The sequence below is a fragment of the Pollicipes pollicipes genome, unplaced genomic scaffold (genome assembly GCF_011947565.3).
Source record: "Pollicipes pollicipes isolate AB1234 unplaced genomic scaffold, Ppol_2.1 Scaffold_6138;HRSCAF=7277_pilon_pilon_pilon, whole genome shotgun sequence".
Lineage (NCBI taxonomy): Eukaryota > Metazoa > Arthropoda > Thecostraca > Pollicipedomorpha > Pollicipedidae > Pollicipes > Pollicipes pollicipes.
In genome coordinates this window covers 18,005,904-18,024,262 of record NW_023596818.1, presented here as the reverse complement: position 1 = coordinate 18,024,262, position 18,359 = coordinate 18,005,904, and the positions used below count along the sequence as shown (strand labels likewise).

Below are 18,359 nucleotides of genomic sequence, written 5' to 3'. Positions count from 1 at the left end.
GGTTCAACGTCCAAAGTCCAGCACGATTTATGACAAGTCACCCTGCCTCATGTATGCAACATGAAACAATAGGCGTTGCACGCCTGATGTTGATATTGGGAGCTATTTTGAACATTCAAAAATCGGTTAGCAGGTAGGCAGGCAAAGTGAGCATATTTACCTGATCCATCGGCAGAAAGCGTACAAACACAGCACCGAACAATGACATGATGAGTTTTAGGCGCATGGTAAGGAAGACGGCGGGAAAATGTGACGGCAGCAGGAAAATGTGACATTCATATGTGTGAGAAAATATCGCGGTGGCCGCGTGGCCTAATGGATAAGACACCTGACTTCGGATCAGGAGATTGCAGGTTCGAGTCCTGCCGTGGTCGATATCGGTCGTTTTGGCCTCTGCCCAGCGTAAATTTTGTTGGGTCATTTTGCGGTTGCCATCTCAGATCATCTCAACAGACGCGAATTGCGCCTATTCGTGCGTCATGGGTTAGGCCACGACGCAAACGACGCTGTACACGATGCTGTACTCTGTCCTGTCATGCCATCCCATTCTCGGCCATACGCCCTGCCACGTCCTGGTGGTGCGGGCTGGTTCCCATCTTTCTGAATCTATTCCAGTTCAGAAGATGCTCGAAATACTGAGCAGTCAGAACAGGCTGTCTTCTGTCCTACCGCTGCGGTTCTTCGCTTTTGGCTTATTGTCTACAGTAGCAGCTGTTCCAACATATTCGGATAGCTCACCGGACGTTTGCCTGGGCTACAAATATAGAAACAAACCAAAGAAGGAGAAAAAAGACCAGAAATTTGCAGCCCCAGCTCTAAACTGCGTACTGCCCAAAGATGGCTCATAAGCCGACTAATGGCGCGGTCTTTGAACTTGCTGCTCAGCAGGGAACGGGGCGAATTTCGTCTGTCCATTTGTCGGAGAAAATCGGTAGGATGCTTCCTTCAAAATTTGGGAGAGGCAGAGTTTGCCTGCCTTCTGACATGTTACCGACTCACACTGTAACGCTCACGGAATTGGTTCAGTTAAAGCGAATGTTCTACACTTGAAGATATTGAGATGAGCATCAGATATGATGGGAAAGGCTTACTTGTAATTATTGGTAGGCTTTTAAGGCTCAAAAATGACCCTGAGTAACAGAATCTAAAAATTTATAAAAATGCACCCCATTGCATCATTGCTCGATGGCGTCATGAAATCGTTTTATGACAACAGCAGTACCTGGCAGCATCTGGTATCTAGATCTAAAGAGTAAAGAATACCTCGAAACGCACGATAGCTGACGTCAACCGGCCATTCTCGTCGCGGGCGTTGTGTTGGGCGGCGGATTAGTGAATGACTTGTTTGTAGATGTTTTGTCTTGGTACTGGTCGTAAGAGAAGCTTTGGTGGACTGTTTGACATACGCAATGTAGCGACCGTCAGCTTTTGGGGCAGATTAACAATATCAAAGCACGATGTGCTGTGAAGACTGTTGTATAGCGTCATGAATCTCTTACCGAAACCTGCCAGGGACTGTTGAGGATGTCAATACTGTGTTATCGACTTACCCTTGCCTGCAGTGCTGTAGTCCTCACATTGACATTATGTGATGTGCACAGTAGTTACTTTCTTATTATTTGTAGCTGGAAATGCAGTTGCATGCAACAAATGATAAGTCTGTAGCATTGCTATGAAGTAATTGCCAAAGCATTGTTGTTTCTACGGTAAAGATGATAAGGTTGAGCTACCACGTGTTTTTCTTGTTTAAGATTATTTATGCAACTACTAGCTAACCATTATATTACCATTGTGGTGCAACGGCGTTCTCGAGGGTTGCCATGTTGCCCTTTGGCGATGTTAAATCAATTGTTACCAGTCATTCACAAATTATAATCTGTCATCTCATAGTCTTGACACAGAGTAGTCAACCAGTGTAGTACATTAGGTAATGGCACGGGTCAACATTGTCATCGTGGTGCTACCTCAGCGTTGTACTATTGCATTGGATAATGAGCAATGATGTAGTTTTTGCACTGCAATTCCTGCTGCTTTCATAACAAAGCCCATCATGAAAAGATAGGTTAAGTATGCACTTTGGTATTTAGTCCACATCTGGATGGGCGCAACATGACCACAATAGTCGACGCGCCCTAAAACTCCAATCAACAACAACAAATCCACATCTGACATATGACTGACCAAAAACACATCCTACAATATACAAATCACTTTCAGCCAAGCACACAACCAATAAGTAACATACTTGCTCAGCCTGTTTTGGGAATACACAATACGTGGGTGACAAAGATGCAAACACGTCTTCTGCTTCCACAGCCATGCAGCATGCTGCAGCCATCAGGCTGCTTCAGTCAAAAATATGGTTCACATAAGTAATAACACATGTATGACAAGAAAATATGACATGTAGTGAAATGGCATTGCAAACATGCTGACCTTGCACAGCGCTAGGGACATGACAAGTGCATGTAGTTATTGTTAGAGGGGCGAAATGCAAGGAAGTGATGAAGCTGCCGGTGCACACCAGGCTCATGATAAAATATTATCAAGTGTTATCCAACAAACCAACAGCAATACTTCACCATCCTTTCTCGGCACCCAGCATTTTACACAAGTTGCGGAACTATGACAATGATGACTCACAAGCGATGCTCGCCGCATACAAAATTTGTTAAGACATTAGTACGTGCACCTACAATAATACAGCATTGTATTTTAAGAATTCTTGAGTGAAAGAGAAATTTGCAAAGCTGTATCATGTGACCTGATGCCAAGCATGCGCATTAATGGGCTCTGCTGATCTGTCCCTACTGCATAAATGAATTGGTGATGTAATGGCATGCAATGGATTAATTACATGCTGTAATGCCTGAATGAGTTCAAACTGTTGGCACGATCATAACAAAGTAGCAAATTAGCCCTGAACACCCCTGCAGCATAGGTCTAGTGTTTCATCCAGTTTGCCAACAGCACTACCTTGTTATGTTCGAACGGAAAACCTAAAGATAGAGGCAGGTATCAATATATCACAGTTGCTGGAGGTCATTAGATTCAAAGAATACCAAATCAATGTTCTCTCTAAGAATTACAGACCTCGCACGCACACGCCCCATCACATCAAGACCAATACAAGCCACTGGCACGCACTAGCAGTGATCACACCCACTGCAAGCGCCTGATTCACACTCCTATGTCAAATAAGTGTGATCCCACACCTGCTCAACCCGCGGGACTATTAAATCGCAGGTTTTCTCGCAATTTCCGCACAGGTTTTCGGTTATAACACTGCATTTCACCGCGAGCTCCCTGCAAAACCATGTCCCAACTACGCTAATAGTTCATGCTAATACAACTCAAGAGGTTGTACTTGTGTTACACAATTTTTGTCCAAGATTTAAACTTGTCCTTCAATATGTGTTAGACATCTAGTAAAATATATATCTAAAATTACTGTAAATCACTGTAAAATTTGTAATTACTTCAAAATTACTGTAAATTACTGTATCTAAATTCACTGTAAAATCCCCTAATTTATGATGTCTTGCTAATCCATAAACCGTGCAGGTTTCTTTGCTCCGGTACATGAGGCGCCAACTGAGCTGTCTGTAAGAAATACGCCAGTAGAAGAAGATTTGTTTTGACATTCAGGAGAGTGTCGCTATTTTTTCGGTGCTGTACTTTTTGCGCACAGTGGTGTTGTCTTTTTATAACATTGACCTATGGTCTAGAAATAAAGAAAAAATACCCCGTTGGCGACGCGTACCGCACAACCCGAAAGTGCTCGCGCTTACGTTCACGACACACATTCAGCAGCGGACATCTTATTAACAGCCAATCATCCTTCGTGGATTGCATCATACGTGCCGCATCATCGCTCTTGTGAATGTATCAGCGGCCATGGTGTTTTGACCATAGGCAGAAAACAGCCTGTAATATAACGACAATCGTAGGACGTTTCTATCAAGACATCGATGCCCAGGTGGCTTTGAAATAGTCTCCAAATAGGCCTTTTCGCACTTTTGCGGGCGTATAGCTCAGGGTTCAGAGGGTTTTGGCTCTTAAAAAGGGCATGGACGTTAACTGCATCATAAGGTCCTCAATATGGTTATTTCAGTTCAATACCCCATACAAAAGAGAAACTTTCTCTTTAGTGGATGGGGTAGGGGGAGCGGACTGCCATACGCCGACGCCCGAGGAAGCCGAACAGCATGCCGGCAGGACTCGAACCTGCAACCGCCTGATCCGAAGCGTATGCCTTATCCGTTAGACCATGCGGCCACCGTCGAACTGCCCTCGTATTTACTGTTTTGGGACTAGCCTCGTATTTACTGAGAGGGCACTGGCCCGCATTTACTGAGCTGACTGCTGCTGTCACATTTTCCCGTCGTATCGTTTACCATGCGCCTATAAGCTTATCATGTCATTATTCGGTGGTGTGTTTGCATGCTTTCTACCCATGCTCGCTTTCTACCTAACCCTCGATAACACTCATTTTTAATCGGATTCGATGTATTTATAATTCGCCCTGAATAAATACTTATTCTAAGAATAAAGAACACGTCGCCGACGCCGTTTTCAGGGGCAAAATTGGTCGGATGATTCTTGCGAAATCTGGGAAAGGCAGTATTTGTCTGCCCTCCACATGTCAATGGAGGTGGGGGGGGGGGGGGGGGGGGGAGGGGGCTGTGATGCACAAGCGTCCGGGAGCCGCAACAGCATAACTTTTAGGCGAGGAAGGACGCATAAACACCCGCTTTCGACCACGGCAGGACTCGAACCTGCAATCTCCTGATCCGAAGTCAGGCGCCTTATCCATTAGGCCACGCGGCCGCAGTGGTGTCCTCCACACACATGTGGGTTAACTAACTGCTGCTGTCACATTTCCCGCCGTCTTGTTTACCACGCGTCTAAGGCTTATCATGTCATTATTGGGTGGTCTATTTGCATGCTTTCTACCCATGCTTGCTTTCTACCTCACCCTCGGTAACAATCCTTTGTAATCGAATTTGATATCTTTAGAATTTGTCTTGCATGATCACTCATTCTAAGAATAAAGAACACGTCGCCGTTTTCCGGGGTAAAATTGGGTGGATGATTCTTGCGAGATCTGGGAAAGGCAGAAATTGTCTGCCCACTTACATGTTACTGAATCACACCGCAATGCCAACGGAAAAGGCCCAGTCAGTTGGTTGAAGGAGGGGGGGGGGGGGGAGGGGAGGCATGATGCACAGGCATCTGGCGAGAACCAAAAGAATACCTTTAGGGCACGGTTAAAACATCCACTTTCGACCACGGCAGGATTAGAATCTAAAATCTCCTGATCCGAAGTCAGGCGCTTCATCCATTAGGCCACGCTGCATCCACCCAATTCCCGTCGGTTTACTGTCGTGCCCAACTGCTGCCGTCACAGTTTCCCGGCGTGTCATTTACTGCACATCCAACCTGAAGTTTGCCACTGGGCTCCGCAGAAAGGTGAGGCGTGTCTCTATCGCCCCACGCTGTCGTACACATGGCTGTCAATCACGTGGATGATACCAATGGCTCATAATTTGGACTGACGAGCAGTTTCAAGACATTAGACATCACAAAACCCTGGCGTTGAAGTGTAATACCGAGCGCAGAGAGGTGGGAAGAACCTGTGATGGACCGCCTATTGTGGAAGGCCAAGTACTGATATGCTGGCTCCGCCAAAGTCCGCCCGTCACCACTGAGACCCATCTGCAGCTGCTGCCAGAGCAGCGGTGACTAGAAGCCAAGATAAGGGCTACAGCCCGAAACCTCTGGCTTCAGCAAGATAGAGCAGCTCGGCGCACGAAATTCGCCCCGTTCCTTGCTGAGCAGCCAGTTCAAAGACCGCGTTATTAGTCGGCTTATAAGCCATCTTTGGCTAGTTCACATTGCCAGACCTGAGGCTGGCAGGACCTCTGGTTTATGTCTGTGGCCCTCGCAGACGTCCGGCGGGCTATCCAAATATGATGGAGCAGCAACTACTGTGGACGAGTCAGCCAACAGCAAAGCACCTGCATCGGCAGGACAGAAGACAGCCTGTTCTGACCGCTCAGTATATCCCGAATCTTCTGAACCGGAATGGATTCAGAACGATGGGAACCAGCCCGCACCACCAGGACATGGCAAGTCGTTTGGCCGAGAATGGCAGGGCGCGACTGGACGGAGAATATCGTGCACAGCATCGTTTGCGTCACTGTTGCATAACGCGTGACGCACGAGAAGGCGTAACTCGCATCTTTTAAGATGATCTGAGATTACCACGCCAAGATGACCCAGCAAAATGTATGTTGAGCAAAGGCCAAAAAGCCCGGTAATATTAGCAATCGGCGGCTCTGACACGTGCGACATTCGAGACCGCTGTTCGCTTCCGCCGAATTTGAACCGCTACCCGTAACCGACTCTTGCATGCTTAAGATTTCGAATAGCGGCATGGCTACAATGCCGGATCGTTCAGCGAAGGTCAGCAGGATGTCGGCTGGGCGGAGGTCAAAACGCCCACCACCGACCACGGCAGGACACGAACCTGCAATCTCCTGATCCGAAGTCAGGCGCGTTACCCATTAGGCCACGCGGCCACCGCGGTATGATACTCACATCTATGAGTTAGCTAACTGTTGCTGTCACACTTTCCCGCCGCCTTGTTTACCACGCGCCTTAAACTCATCATGTCATCGTTCGACGGTGCGTTTGCATGCTTTCTGCCTATGCGCGCTTTGTCTGCCTACCTACTAAACGATTTTTGAATGCTCAAAATAGTTCTTAATATCAACATCAGGCGTTTAGCGCCTATTGACTCACGTTACATACATGAGGCAGGATGACTTGTCATAAATCTCGACGAACTTCGGACCTTAAACCCTCGGCAACACACCTTTCCAATCGAATTAGTATTTTTAGAGCTTGGCTTGCATGAAGACGAGTAGGTTGACTTTTTGCGGGAGAAAACTAGTAGCATGCTTCTTTCAAAATCTACATACTGCAACGCTCACGAAATAGGTTCAGTTGATGGGTGGGGTAGGGGTGGGGGACGGGACTGTCATACGCTGAGGCCCGAGGAAGCTGAACAGCATGCCGCTTAGATGAGATCAAAACAATAGTTCTCGACCACGGCAGGCCTCGAACACGCAATCTCCTGATCGTACGCGTACGATCGAAGCATACACCTTATTCGTTAAGCCATGTGGGCACCACGGAATTGCCCTCGTGTTCACTCAGTTGGGACTAACCTCGCACTTACTGAGAGGGCACTGGCCCAGTATTTACTGAGTTGACTGCTGTCGTCATATTTTACCGCCATCTTGTTTACCACGCGCCTAACGCTCATCATGTCATTATTCGGTGGTGTGTTTGCATGTTTTCTACCCATGCTCGGTATCTACAAAACCCTCGGCATCACTCCTTTTTAATCGAATGTCATGTGTTGAGAATTCGTCTCGCATAAATGCTTATTGCAAGGATTAATAACACGTCGCCATTTTCCACGGCAAAATTGGCCGGCTGATTCTTGCCAAATCTGGCAAAGGCAGAATTTGTTTACCCCCTATGCGTTACTGAACCAAACCGCAATACCAACGGCTCAGTCCATGGGGGGGGGGGGGGGTTGTGATGCACAGGCGCCTAGCGAGGTTAAAACACCCGCTTCCGACCACGGCAGGACTCGAACCTGCAATCTCCTGATCCGAAGTCAGGCGCCTTATCCATTAGGCCACGCGGCCACCGTTGCACGACACTTACATCTATGAGTTAACTGACTGCTGCTGTCACATTTCCCCGCCGCCCTGTTTACCACGCGCCTAAAGCTCATTATGCCAATGTTCGACGGTGTGTTTGCATGCTTCTTACCTATGCTCGCTTTGCCTGCCTACCTTCTAAACGATTTTTGAATGTTCAAAATAGCTTTCAATTTCAGCATGAGGCGCTTAGCGCCTATTGACTCAAGTCGCATACATGAGGCAGGATGACTTGTCACAAGTCTTGCCGGACTTTGGACGTTGAACCTTCGGTAACATTCTTTTTCAATCGAATTAGTATGTTTAGACTTTGGCTCACATAAGGACGAATAGGTCTACTTTTTGCGGGGAAAAATTAGTAGGATGCTTCCTTCAAAATTTATACACTGCAACGCTCACGAAATAGGTTCAGTAAATGGGTGGGGTAGGGGTGGGGGAGGGGACTGTCATACGCTGAGGCCCGAGGAAGCTGAACAGCATGGCGCTTGGATGAGGTCAAAACAACAGTTCTCGACCACGGCAGGCCTCGAACACGCAATCTCCTGATCGTACGCGTGCGATCGAAGCATACACCTTACTCGTTGAGCCATGTGGGCACCACGGAATTACCCTCGTGTTTACTCAGTTGGGACTAACCTCGCACTTACTGAGAGGGCACTGGCCCAGTATTTACTGAGTTGACTGCTGTTGTCACATTTTACCACCATCTTGTTTACCACGCGCCTAACGCTCATCATGTCATTATTCGGTGGTGTGTTTGCATGCTTTCTACCCATGCTCGCTTTCTAAATAACCCTCGGCATCAGTCCTTTTTAATCGAATTTCATGTACTCAGAATTCGTCTCGCATCAATGCTTATTCCAAGGATTAAGAACACGTGGCCATTTTCCAGGGCAAAATTGGTCGACTGATTCTTGGGAAATCCGGCAAAGGCAGAATTTGTTTTCCCTCCTATACGTTGTGATGGGGGTCGTGATGCACAGGCGCTTGGCGAGGTCAAAACGACCGCTATCGACCACGGCAGGACTCGAACCAAGACCCTGGGCATCACATCACAATCACTTGGACATCACAAGACCCTGGCGTTGAAGTGTGACACTGAACGCACAGAGGTGAGAAGCACTTGTGATGGATCACCATTGTGGAGGGCCAAGTACCGATATGCCGGCTCCGCCAAAGTCCGCCCGTCACCACTGAGATCCATCTGCAGCTGCTGCCAGAGCAGCGGTGACTAGAAGCGAGGGCACGAGCTACAGCTCGAAACTCCTAACGTCAGGAATTTAGAGCAACTGGGCAGACGAATTTCGCCCCGTTCCCTGCTGATCAGCAAGTTCAAAGACCGCGTCACTAGTCGGCGTATGAGCCTTCTTTGGGCAGTACGCAGACCAGACCTCGGTCTGCAAGACTCCCGGTTTTGTTCTTTTCTCCTTCTTTTGGTTGTGTGTTTTGTGGCCCTCGCAGACGTCCGCTGGGCTATCCGAATATGATGGAGCACCTACCACTGTGGACGAGTCAGCCAACAGCGAAGGACCACAACGGTTGGACGGAATGCAGCCTATTCTGACTGCTCAGTATTTCCCGTATCTTCTGAACCGCGTTGGAATTTGACTCACTTTAAGCACTCACTTACACCACTTGCGGAGAGGTGTCGGTGTTGCTCTGCAGCGCTCACGGAAAAGGGTCAGTCAATGGTGGAGGCGCTGTGATGCGCGTTCTGCGTTCGGCGAAACTCAACAGCATGTCCTTTGGGTGAGGTCAAAACACCCGACCTCGACCACGGCAGGACTCGAACCTGCAATCTCCTGATCCGAAGTCAAGGGCCTTATCCATTAGGCCACGCGGCCCCGACCGAACCGCTCCGCACTTTTTGTGGCGCTTTACTGCTGTCGTTACATTTTGCCGCTGTCTTGTTTACCGCGCAAATAACCTGCAAGTTGTCACCTTATTGATCGATGATGCACTTGCAGTCGTCGTGTTCCAGCTATATTTTTCACTAGAACTGAATGTTGCGAGGTTCTCGGTTCGTCACATGATGCAGGGCATTGCGCTCGAGAGAAGTACAACGAGTAGATAAGTTTGGCGCGCCTCTTATAAGCCTCTTCGTGCTTAGGACAAACACATAAAACCACAAGTGTGCTGCATAGAAGGCTGTATGCCACTAGATAGGCTGTATGCCACTAGTCTAAAATACGCCAGCTGCATCATTCTGAGCAGCTACCCATACAGCGCGTTATGTGCACGTGGTAGCATACCATCATTAATGTGAACATATCGAACCAGCCACTCGCCATCCAGTTGGGTGTGCTTCCCGATCGGTGTGTATTTGCGAGTCAAGTAGGCATTCGGCACATTATTCTGATCAATTTGCTGCCGTCAATGCGCGAGGGAGATCCCCGCTCCCCTCCCCCCTCCGACCGCCTCACAGTGTGCATGTTTATGGACGGTAATAATGACTCTGTGCTGGTCCGCTCATCGGCCACGTGCCGCCACGAAACGCTGAGTACCCCGGCACGTGCCACGTGCCAGTCGAACGTCATCATTCATGTGACGTCACTTGGCACACGTGCCGCGCGATAATCCATTAAATGGAAGCTACAGTCGGTTGGTAGTTGTTTGGCGGCAGCGCATTCTGCTGCCAGCCCGTGTCAAACTGCTGGATTCCGCGTGGGCCCTCCCCTCCCCTCGAACCGTTGGGGAGACGAAGCGGAACGGACGGCCCATACAAAAGTTTTAATAGACCGAAGCTATCCCTGCTGCGGAGTTCTTTTGGACGCGCTTCGTATAGGCATGGCCATGATTGGATACATTTCGCGCTGGATTTTCCGGGTGCATTGTGTTAGATAATATGATGCGTTCAGTGTTTTTTTCAACCTATGAAATATTGGGAATCGGACCAGAACAAATTTCAGTGCGTGGGTGTGGTCATGTTTACGATGATGCAGGGGTGACGCAAGGCAGGTTCAAATCAATGAGGTCCCCATATCTGAGCTAGGGTGTCCTTAACCGCATTCAGAAGGTCTTTCTATTACAAAAGGTCCCTTTTCTCGATCAGGTCGTTTCTCTTTATGAATGAAGTAGCCCCTGATCTGGAGCAGGAGACCCGCGTTTTGTACACTGCCGTCAATTTCTCCCGTTGCTGGCGCGGAAGGTCGTTTTATGAACCAAGAGACCTCTGTTCTGAGTCAGAAAGTCTCCTCTTGATGTCAGAAGTTCACTCTTCTGTATCAAGACTTAGTCGTCCCTCTCCCGACTTAGGACATGTTTTGAAATAATGACTCTGCTGAATTGGGACGCTCGTTATTCACAGTCACTTGTGATCACTCAAATCTAAGGTGAGTTTCAGCTGCGACAAATTGCCTTTGAATTGCGCTGCGACGTACAGGTTATTCCCCACACCCTGTATGCCCTAATCAGTACGACACTGATCATATCACATACACACTCGAACCAAAGACACCTGGATTTAGATCTTGTAATGATGGGTACCAGACCGGCTTGACGTCTATGATCCATGGTACACTATAACTTAAGTCATCGCAATATATTGCGTATGCCAGGAAAAGTAATGGCATGCTTATATCGATAATGAGTCAAGTTTAACGTAATGCCGGCCAGACGGACATGTACAGCCACATGAACGGGCTCGTGCCTTTTCAAGATACCAAGTCAGTATATACCAGGTAGTCTGAGCGTTGGAGTACTCAACGTCGTGAGCTTCATATTCTTCAAGCTGGGGAGGTACGGTGTACATGCCTTTGGGGAGAAGAGCAGGGTCGCTGTGGGGTCCACCTGTCTTCTCACGCTCAAACTCAGGAAGCTTATCGAGAAGTCTTTCCAAGGAGGCCCCCGCGGAGGGACCTCATTTTGTCCAGTAGGCCCCTAGAATATTGTGTGATCAACTCAAAACCCGTGATGCAGCCCACGTAAAGGGAAAATATTCATTTTAGGCATCCAACTATATTTCATAAATGTGTGAATGTCAGCTTTTATATCTGATCGAGCCATGCCAGCAAAACACTTCCGTTTCGTACTAAGTTAACACACAATGACAAACAAAAATCGCCTGTTGAAATATTGAAAATATGCCAGTAAAACAGCCGTTGCCGTCTGTAGCAATTGACGGAGATGAATGACTTGCTACATCGATCTGAAATATTTGCATAGAATAAAGCGCTACTTAAACGTTATTTGAGGCACACACCTTGAGGTAAACGCCATGAGGACATGCGAGGTACTTTTCTCCGCGTCGTGCGTGTGTCTTTACTTACCAAAGTCTACAAGCGTGTTCGTGCAGAATGTGGTAAGACATGAACAAAATCGTTGAGCTTGCTTAAGGTTCCCGGCACGTACCCGCATTGTTCTGTACTGAGCCATGCTGTTAAGCTGTTTTGTTCTTTGGAATCATTCAAATGAGTGCTTACGTAACCAGCCCTTGAGACGCAATTATGCATACCGTAATCCGTTGTAATGCCTATCGTTTATTTCACCGCCTTTATCTAGACTAATATAATTCGTAAACACGAGAGCTTGCGATCAACAACGCAGCAAAGACAGCCATCTAGAAGATATCCTTCTCACAAGAATAGACCACAGCCGTTTCAACTCTGCCCCTCCGCTCTTTCCCTCATCGCCACCACCAAACCTCTCCGACACCCGCCGTGACGCGCTGCGCATCGCCACCCTCCCACCTCCCCGCCGCGGGCGGACAATACTGGCATCGCCTCGCCGCCTCCCCTCCGGTGCTCCGGCGCGGCCGGCGCCCCCGTCGCCGCCTCTGGCCGCTGACCTGGCACCGGCCGAGGCGGCCTAATGAGCGCTCTTCACACCCGGCGCGGCGCCCGGATGTGTCGGAGGAAGCGCCCCGGCCCAGGCGCCGATTGGCTGGCGATCCATCATGGCCGCCGCTGGCCGGCCGGCCGGAGCGCAGAAACGGACGAGGCGGCGTTCGCGGCGCGGACACCGGTATGGATCGCCGCGAGCGGTGCGGTCTGCCATTGTGCGAGACGCGGGGGACGGAGCGGGCGCGGCCGCGGCAGATCCCAGCATTCTCGCTCGAATCAATGTCCTATCGAAACACTCAACGGCGGCTGACTTGCCTCGGAAGTGATAGAAACGGTGTCGGATTAGTTTTGTGACAGGCGGTATCGCGTTTCGAGAAGGCCAAACTTTGGGAGTGATATTCGATCAGCGCAAACTTGTTCTGCAAAATAAACGTCTTTCAGCGACCAGCTCAGCCCTTTCATCTGCGTTGAATCCCGTGAAGAACATACAAAGCCATGGCTCATGGTCAGCTGTGATCTAAAACTCGTACTGAATTTAAGAAAACGATGTCTGTAAGATCATTCCACCACCTCACTGTACAGTTGCCTGCACCTGATTCCTTGTAGACTGACTTACGGGCAGCCAAGAAAGTGGAGCCAGTGTAATCAGCTTGTCGGGCAGGAACATGAACTTTAATGTCATCCCTCTCATGGCAAATCCCACATTCTGAACTAAACCTCATTGTTACTAGCATAACGTTTAGTGAAGTTTTTTTCTTCGCCTTATCTAGCGCACTGAAGTTGTAATGTCTCCTGCCGCAAGGCCCATCACTTCAAAACATGAGGGGTTCATAACAGTAGTTAGAATACTCCTTGTAGTTCATGGCAGTAGCGTCATTTACGTCAAGCTGTTGGCATACCCAGAGTCGTGTTTTCGATGCGTTGCAGGCGCCACGGGTGATACAAGATGTCAACGTGTCTGTTGACGTGTGTTCTGCGCATGGAAACAATCATCAGTTCGTTAATTTTCCTTTGCTTGGCATGGGGATCACGCAAACGACCTATCGAGGTAAAATCACGTAAATCATGCACACAAACTTGGGCAGTCGGAGTAGTAAGAGTAGACAGCCGGAATAATGTAACGCCCAGCCCAATGGCCAATATTGTGACGTTAGCAACAGACCAAGATCTTCTAATCATGCGTATGATTAACAATTCAAACTTGCGAATTTGGCAAAATTGGCAATTTTGAATTTTTAGTTTGATGCTCACATTCGTTTCGATAAAGAATGTACCCGAAATATAACTGCAAATGTCTCCCCTTTTCCTGGTTATTCTACGAGGAATGGGCTAGCAGTAGTGTCTTATGTATATGTATAATACTCCTGACAAATATACTTAAAATTTACGAATGTGAGACATCTTTTACTCCAGGCCAAATGCATTCAACACAAAGAATTGCCGAATGGTACGCTAAACTGGTGTTTAGCCGAATAGCCGAATTTAAACAGGAAATTTTTGAGTGAGCCAATGGGTTTCGAAAACGGAGTTTGCTGTCTATGAGGAACCAATGGGAACCAGAAACATGGGTCTGGCGTTTTTAAAAAACCAAGGGAAACCATAAAACAGGAACTGATGTTCATGATGGAGCCGATGGGGACCATCAGTCGGTGAAACATCTTTGCGACGGTTTCAGTAAGCTCCAGGAACCAGGGTCCGATGTCTGCAAGACATCAGATGGGATCCAGTTAAAAGGTTCTGGTGTTTGTAAAACATCAAATGGGATCCAGTGACCAGACGTTGGTGTTAACGAAAGGTCCAGTGGGAGCCAGGATTCATGGTCTCGTTTTCCGTGGTGGAGGTAGGAATTATGAGCCAACGTTGGGAGCTTGGCAAATGCCTACGAGCAGAATGCGTGATTATTTATGATGCAATGGTGTAAACATGTCGGGTTTAGTGTCGGAATCTGGCTATGCTTGTTGATATGATAAATATTATGACATGCCAATAAAGGGGGCGAACTAGGAAAAGATATGACAAGGACAAGTATATGGCTTGTGTATCGAACACAATGCGCCTTTGGCCTCCCAGCAGGGTCCAGATTCCGCCGCGGCGTATGAAGATTGACAAGTACGATTTTCAAGCATCTGAACTCTGTGACCAAAAGGTGTTTTCCTCCACGAGTGTCGCACATCCCACTGATTTTTGACATTGCCAGAGGCGGATACAAACCTCATAACTTGGGGTAAGTCGGCATGTGTTATTAATTTACGAGCTTATACAGATCAACATTATATGTTATTTGCCCGATGTTTTGGAGATAAAAAATGGTTGCCTAGATTTCAAGGCAGCCGGGGTGGCGAATCTGCTACTGTATCTGCTGTTCGCCTTTCGAGCGTGCCTAACCACGGAACTGGGACGAAGAAGCAATGGAGCTTTGCGGTATCTCAGCAGGCAAAAACTCTGACCCCGGCTGTTCAGGTGAATGTCTTTGAATAATGTCGTCTGCTTCTACACGTGTCCACATAAGCTGCAAGAATAATACAAGACATCATTACCCAGCATGTACCTTGTGACTTAAATCCAATACAGACCTGATGGATGCTTACTAGCTTTTCCGAGTCCCTTTAAGCTTTCGATTATTCGTGGGACATCAATACAGACCGGCATCAATACAGACCGGCGTCAATACAGACCGGCGTCATTACATACCAGCACCAACACAGACCGGCATCAATACAGACCGGCATCAAAACAGACCGGCATCAATACAGACCGGCATCAATACAGACCGGCGTCATTACATACCAGCACCAACACAGACCGGCATCAATACAGACCGGCATCAAAACAGACCGGCATCAATACAGACCGGCATCAATACAGACCGGCGTCATTACATACCAGCACCAACACAGACCGGCATCAATACAGACCGGCATCAAAACAGACCGGCATCAATACAGACCGGCATCAATACAGACCGGCGTCATTACATACCAGCATCAATATAGACCGGCATCAATACAGACCTGAATCAAACGCCGGGCACCACTTCCACCGACTGCTAACTTGCCGGTCGGACCGTGGCCCCGATCCGGCCACGACGGGCGCCTGGACCGTGACGCTGTCCACCGAGCTCAATAACAAACACGAGCAGCGATTTCGGGCCGGCGGCCAGTCATGCGGCACGCCCCCGCCATCCCGACGGGCAGACCCAGGGGCGGATCAAGGGGTTGCAGGGTGCGCCGCCACCATCGCCTACCAAACGGCTCTGCTGACACAGGTCTACTATATCCCAGTGGAGAAGTGAGCATTTCCTCCGAGGCTGGTAAGCGTCGGGGCGGTTGGACTCCGTGTACGCCAGCCCTGCCGTCGCCCGTGGCCGAGCGGGAGCGGGTGGAGCTGCAGCCGGCAGCTGCGACGGCCGGGTAACGAGTCGCCGATGGTATCAGGGTGCGCTTCCACCTGTTCTCCGGCACGGAACTGGGGCCGCGTACACGCACGGGGCACCCGGTGGGCGGCCGGGGGCGGGGGCCGGTCGGTGCGCAGCTGGGCTTGATTTTAGGGCTGTTCAGGTTTTTCGCATTCTCTTCATCCTTCCGCTTTCATATCTGGGTGAGTGCACTTCATGCTTCGAACTAACTGACCAGTGCTCCGGGGCGAGCTGTATGTAACTGTGAGCAGGTTGTTTTGTGCACACAGTACCACTAGATTCACAGATTTGGTGCCGGTGTTCCGCCAAGAAAAGCGCATCCATCGAAAATAGACCATCCCCAGCAACACAACTGCTGTTTTTTTTTAGTTTCGGTCGATTGGAGGAAGATGTAAAGGGTATAGAGGGAGCTTTGTATCTCCCATTCACGAGGAAATGGTCACAAGGTTCTCGGCATTCCTTGCAAAATTCATTGAATACAACCCCCTCCCCCCCCCCCCCTCCAACGTTTGTCTCTGTCTCCGTCTCACAATGGAAGTTGAATGTTTTGTGAGCTAACTAAGTTAAGGAACTTGAAAGCAAAAGCTTAAATTATTATCAAAAGCCTGTGTGCACATTCCGACGATCAAAAGGCCTCCAATGAGCCTTATCGGTTTCCGCATGCGAAAACCCATAACGCTCATTGGAGTCTCACTATATGGCGGAGGGACTGTTTTGTTTTTTTAGAGAGAGAATGTGTAAGAAAGCAGGATGAGCTGCAGGTTGCTTGTGGACGGTGGGACGAATCAGAACAGACGGGATGTTCGAATCGGATTTCATTAACCAAATAAGGAGGTTAATTATGGGCCATTTCGTGCACATCGGTCAGCAACTACGCATTTTGACTCAGGGAGGTAACAAGGTTCTCCGCAACCCTCGCAAAATCCTTTGAATTTAGTCAGACTTGCCACACCAAAATAGTGAAAGGCCTCGAAGATTCTACTTCAAACCTCTTTATCAAATCTATGTTTCCACATCCGCCCACCATTCCCCCTAAAACTATCCATAGCCGAGTTTTATGCAACCTCCGACAGACGCCCGCCACTGAGGGAAGGGACACTAGAGGGGAGGGGCCGCTGGAGGGGGGCCGGATGGCGCTCCGCCGAACTGGACGGGCGCCGGACACGCGGCTCTTCCTCCAGAAATCCGCCGGGCCGCCGCACGCCCCGCAGGAAATCGCCCGCCACCTGGCCCCGTGACGTCACCAGGGCTGCTGACGTCACGCTGGCGACAGCCAGCTGATCGATGTCTTCATTTCCGCTCGGCTTGGCTCGCGACTTGAACGAGCCCCGAGCGCAGCCCGCGCGGATTAAACGAGCGACAGACGGAACGGTGAGATGGGCTGATTTCGGCGAAGGGTTGGGATTTTAACTTTCTCTCTGCTGTTAGCGGCTCTGGAACTCTTGAGGGACGGGTTACCGGCACTACCTGATGAGCAGACGCATCATTCAGATTATGTTCTGGAATTCAGTATACATGTCAAAATATGTGCGGCTTTGATCTTTAGGGGCCGTGGATACCAGTCACTCATATTATGGTAATATCAATACTTGTGACTAGTTTTGAGACATTTCGGTGTTCAGATAGGCCGGTACCCATCCCGTTTTTAGTTTCAAGTTTGTGCATTCAGTTTGGATTTTTTCCATCTTCGGATATGCGTTAAAACCGAGCAATGATGTCTTTGATTCAGAGCGTGCCACGTTCACCCATTAACATCATGGATACACTTTAGATTGATATACCTCGTGTTCTTACATTTGGAAAGCATCATATTGGCGTGATCAGGATTTCGCCCAGGAGGTGGCCAGATGTGGTCATGGAGGGCTCTGTTTTTTCGGGACCTGCTTAGGTTCGGGATTTAATTATTGTGCTACAGGAACCCGTTCTTGTCATTTCCCAAGCCCTTCGAAAATCTTAAACTGTTAAAAAATACTGACCCAGGTGCCCCCGCCACTTTCAGGGAAGAGGCATGGCTTTCACGGTCATGTGCCCCCTTGATTACGCCACTGGCCTCGGTGACTTGTGACCCGGAGAGGGTGCCTCGAATTTTGAGTTGGGGGACAGCTTTTCTGGGGCCTCCTTGACAAAATGAGGCCTCCTTATAAGGGGCTTCCTGAAAAGTGTCGTATGCAAGGGGGAGAGGCACAGAAGGCGTGAGCCTCTTATCATACCTAAAATGGATCACAATCAAGTAATAGATCTAGACAATTAAGAAATCAAGAATGGGAGCCTTGTGATTAGTTAAGAAAGAGCCTCGGCAACTTAAAACAGGGCCTCCTGTAAGAGATATTGTCCTCCTAATGCATACACGGGCCTCTTAATGTATGACAGTATGTTACTGATTAAATAAGGAGCTTTCAAATCCACCAAAGGAGCATACTCTGT

The 18,359-nt window shown here is 48.8% G+C and overlaps 5 non-coding genes across 5 annotated transcripts; 1 reads left to right on the top strand and 4 right to left on the bottom strand.

The window, feature by feature from the left end:
- The first annotated feature begins 301 nt into the window (after positions 1–301).
- TRNAR-UCG (transfer RNA arginine (anticodon UCG)) lies at positions 302–374 on the top strand. Its single transcript has one exon. It is a non-coding gene; the product is annotated as a tRNA-Arg (tRNA).
- Positions 375–4,757: 4,383 nt separating this feature from the next.
- On the bottom strand, positions 4,758–4,830 carry TRNAR-UCG (transfer RNA arginine (anticodon UCG)). Its single transcript has one exon. It is a non-coding gene; the product is annotated as a tRNA-Arg (tRNA).
- Positions 4,831–6,511: 1,681 nt separating this feature from the next.
- On the bottom strand, positions 6,512–6,584 carry TRNAR-UCG (transfer RNA arginine (anticodon UCG)). Its single transcript has one exon. It is a non-coding gene; the product is annotated as a tRNA-Arg (tRNA).
- A 1,067-nt stretch (positions 6,585–7,651) lies between these two features.
- Positions 7,652–7,724, bottom strand: TRNAR-UCG (transfer RNA arginine (anticodon UCG)). Its single transcript has one exon. It is a non-coding gene; the product is annotated as a tRNA-Arg (tRNA).
- A 1,786-nt stretch (positions 7,725–9,510) lies between these two features.
- TRNAR-UCG (transfer RNA arginine (anticodon UCG)) lies at positions 9,511–9,583 on the bottom strand. Its single transcript has one exon. It is a non-coding gene; the product is annotated as a tRNA-Arg (tRNA).
- Positions 9,584–18,359: the final 8,776 nt, after the last annotated feature.